At 36.9% G+C, this 4508-nt stretch overlaps 1 long non-coding RNA gene across 1 annotated transcript; it reads left to right on the forward strand.

The window, feature by feature from the left end:
• The first annotated feature begins 866 nt into the window (after positions 1-866).
• Positions 867-3897, forward strand: LOC116655092. Its single transcript, XR_004310252.2, has 2 exons — positions 867-3543; positions 3802-3897. It is a non-coding gene; the product is annotated as an uncharacterized LOC116655092 (long non-coding RNA).
• The last annotated feature ends 611 nt before the right edge of the window (positions 3898-4508 follow it).

The raw sequence follows: 4508 nt of genomic DNA on the forward strand, positions 1-4508 counted from the left end.
ACTGAGCTTCTACGCTCGTGCTTTTGATCGTTGATCAATGAGCGCTTTGCGTGGCGCTTATTTATTTAAAATAATGCACTAGTTTTTGTTTTTGCATATCACAACTATTAGAAAAAGCTTGTCTATTGCTTTTAATAAATTGTGGTTACTCTACGGTTTTTTTTTTTATTGCAACTATTGTGTTGCAGTTTTCCCGGAGCTCGGGCAAAGCACCTCCGCTCAGTTCGGTAGTTCGAGCGAAAGATTACAATATATATTCACAAGTTCTTCTAGCGCTTTGGCTTTTGTGAAATACCCATTTTCCGGACTTAGTTCTAGCTCGTGGCGCTTGGCATCATTCTTTTCAATTTGGGTCCATGAGTGAGTAAGCCGTTTGAGTCTCTCCTCGAAGTATCCTTCCTTGAGCTTTCGCTTTGCGGCGTCCTTAGTGAAGTTTTTTATTAGCCTTTGGATGGTTATGTTGCTTTCAATTTGCTCATAAATTGGATTACCACCAAAATTTAATACCCTCTGCAAGCGTATAAAAAAACGAATTACGAAATATTATCAGAGAACTGTAGAGAAGCCGAAAATTTTTGGATTCTGAGAATTTACCACTTGTTGCATTCAGTATCACTCCTAAATATCATTGTAAAAAAGAAAACACGTCAATATATCACACAAAAATATTTTTTTCAAAAATATCAGAAAACTAAAGTATTACACGTCAAATTATCTCTTATTTAAAGAAATGCGACAGATAGACGATTTTGAAATTGTAATTCATATCTTCAGTTTTCATTGACAATCTCTTTTTTTTTCATTATTCAATTTTCAGTTTTATTTTGTGATATTTTTGTCTATATACCTAGAATAAATAAGTAAAATTAAAAAAAATGTTTGTATAAATGTTGTAAATTATTGTTGTACATCATTTTTCGCCTTCGTTCACTCCTGTTTCTCCCTCATTGACCTCCATCTTGTCATGCCTGTTAAACGAAAACATGCTAAAGGAACTTAGTTCCTCACGGGTGTCCCTAGACACACAAAATTTTTTTTTTTTTATTAGTTGGTTTCCTCCTTCCTATTGTTGTTTAGTAGCACCGCCAGTCGGTGTATGGCCCGTGTTATATTGCCGGATGTTGTTCGTATTTCTGCAACTCGGATCTCGCCGACCCTCCCTTATACCCTTATAATGCGTCCGAGGGGCCAATTCAACGGAGCGAATTGTTGTCTTCTTTTATTATGACGAGATCACCAATCTTTACCGTCTAACAACTTAGTCCACTTTGACAGATTCTATAATTCATGAAGGTGAATTTGGGGCCTCCGAAATAGGGTGCCCGATGTGGTATAAATTTGTTTTCTATGCTCAGATTCGCGCAGGTCTTGTGTATCTTGTGTATAATTCATTCTAGGCTCCAACAAAGTTGGTCGCGTTGTCACTATAGATTTCCGATGGCAGTCCTCGTCGTCCTCAAATTCTCTGTAATGCTGCCAGGAAGGCTTGGGTAGTCAAATCTGTTACTACATCAAGGTGTACTGCCTTGGTTGAAAAACAACAAAACACTGCTAGATACACTCTATGTGGTCGTTTTCCTCGGATTTTATAGTGAGTCCAAAATGGCCCGCAGTAATCCACTCCGCAATTTTTATGTCTATGTTGTTGAACTCGATCCGCCGGTAGTGGACTCATTATTTGATTCAACAATTTAGGTCGAACTCGGCAACATCTGATACAACGGCTGACTGTTTTTTGAGTAAAGGCTGACTCTTAATGACCAGAACCGTTGCCTAATGTTGCATAATAATGCCTGTGGTCCGCAATGTGCCAATTGCTGATGTTTCCATTGAAATAAGAGTATTGTTAATGGGTGTTTCGGAGCTAATAACATTGGATGTGTGGCATCATACGATAATGCGGCGTTTTGTAGACGTCCCCCTACTCGAATTATTCCGTCCGTGACTATGAACGGATCTAGTGCTCGTAATGGATTTTTTGTCTTCTCGAGTTGCAAAATGGATGGTAGGAATTGCTCGGACTGTATTTCCCGAATTACCACTCCTAACGCCTCATTCAATTCTACTGGTGACAATGGTCCAGTCCTTTTCTTCTCTGGCTTGCGGCAATTAAAAATAAATCGCCGCATTCTGCCTATTATTTGAAACATCGTATTGTATGATCCGTGGTGGTTGATTTCTTCCATCCACTCTTCTGATTTAATGGCTAGTTCTTGAATCTGGGCGACCCGGTTCGCTACAAACTTTTGAAATGAGGAGGCGTTGATCCATGCAAACTCAGAATCGGATCATAGCTATATCGGTTTTTACTTTTTTTGCGACCTGAGCTGCTAATACCGCTGCACAGAGCTCTAAGCGTGGTAAGGTCTGTTTCATTAGGGGGGCTACCCGTGTGTTTGAACAAAGCAATCGTGTGAAAATATTGCCTGTCTTATTACTTGTTCGTAAATATGCCACTGCCCCATATGCTGCTTCTGATGCATCTTCAAGCACATGTAGTTGAATGCCTCCGGATCTTCAGCTCCCATAATAGTTGCATTCTTATCTTTGCCGTTGTGCCAACTGAACCAAACAACCCTAGAGGATCAAAGATTTTCGCAAGTTCTGAACACACGATCCTCTTAGTGATGATTCATGTGTCTTCTGTCCCCGCACATCCTTGAAGCCAATCTCCGTGTGGATCCCAAATAATTCCGAGCGTCTTGACGGTTTGTTGGGTAAAGTTACTGAAGTCGAGATTCATTTCTTGGTCTTCTTCCGGAATGTCTACTAGTAATGCTGGGTGGTTTGCGCATTATTTTCTTAGTTTGAATTTCGCTTCTCCCAACAGGTTTATAAGTTGATCCCTTTTACTTAGTCATCTACCCTGTCATATACCTCTATACGTAACAACCCTCCCAGTCGGACTTTTTGGTGCATGCATCGTGCCGCAGTCGCCTGACGCGCGCTTTTTTGCACCGTTTTCCGCTTGCATGCAGACATCAAGGAAATTTTTTCCCTTTTCAAAGCAATTGCTCTGAAAAAAAGGGGACTTAGAAAATTTTCATCTCGTTTGGGACTTAGAAAAATTTTTGCGTGGGACATTTAACTTAGAAAAAATTTATTCATGCCAAATTATTAATATTATATTTTATATTATTCATTGAATACTTTTAAGTTATAGAAGTGTCAATTTAAACAAATTGTTTAAATACAAAATAAAAACAAAAAATTTTAAATTGAACTAAAATAGTTTAATTTTATTATTAAAAAAAAAAATAAAGGAGTAAAAACAAAAGTTACACACCTCAAGCAAAAAAAAAAAAATTGAATAATAATGTAAATCTTAAAAATAAATACATTTCTTAATAGTGAATTGTGTAAATACAGAAAACAAAAAAATATAATATAAAAAATGGGTGAAAGGGTTGCCATCGCGTGGGCGATATTTTTCTAAGTGCGGGAATCGATAGTAGCTTTAAAGTATGGCAACTCCCCCACTCTATTTATTCTAGTGCATTTAGTTGAATTGAACGTGTTGAATTGCATTTTAACAAAAGAAATGTAAGTATTCATCTTATTTAACTAAACTTATAACACATATATTTGTAACATTCTAGCTACTAATAATACTCATTATAATTAGTGGGTAGAATTACTAGAATAAAGAAGAAATTGTCGCATTGTTTTGATGTTTATGTATGTATGTTAGTATGTATATCAGCAAAAAGTTGCATTGTCAATATGTCATTTGTCATTGTCATATTTTTTTGTTTCTGTTTTTTCATTATAATTTAATTCACGTTTCTTTTTATTTCACAGAATCAACAAGGAGTGATTTTTCCACCTACGACGACTTCATTAGGGCCATCCGGGATGGAATAAGGAGAGCCAAAAATAAAAATTATAAGGAAAAATCCAAAAAAAACAAAGAAAATTCCCCGCCATTACTTGACAATTTAAATTAAGCAGAATGTTTAAATATTGTTTACTTTTATTTTTAATTTTTAGTTTTAATTTGTAGTTTCAATTTTTAGTTTTAATTTTTAGTTTTAATTTTAGCAGTGTATTAATTAACAGTGTAACTTATATTTAATTTTAATTTAATAAAATAAAAACGAATAAAAGCAAAAAAAAAAGCAAAAGCAAAAAAAATTTTTTCTTGAATAAAAATTTCCCTTGTCGCCTTTCGGTCACTTTTTCTCGAGCAAGGCTGCGTACGGTGTGCATCCTGAGTGCATCTTTTTCTCGTCGCGAGACGCGCAAGTTTTGATGCACGTGCTGAATTTCCCGGCCACGCTAATGTAATTTGGAATGATGCGTTTCCTATGTTGGGAGTGCGCGGCGCACGTCAATGCTGCACGCTTTCAGCAAGAAAGCGTGCACCAGGTCCGACTGGGCTGTCGAAGGGCAGCAGCCAGATGCTCAGGTGCTGTGTCCGCAAAATATTGCAAGCACTGGGTGGCCAGGTATGGAACTGTTGATTTGTCATAGGTGACAGTGTTCAGTTGATAATATTTTAATGGTTC

This window comes from Drosophila ananassae (assembly GCF_017639315.1).
Source record: "Drosophila ananassae strain 14024-0371.13 chromosome 4 unlocalized genomic scaffold, ASM1763931v2 tig00000054, whole genome shotgun sequence".
Classification (NCBI taxonomy): Eukaryota; Metazoa; Arthropoda; class Insecta; order Diptera; family Drosophilidae; genus Drosophila; species Drosophila ananassae.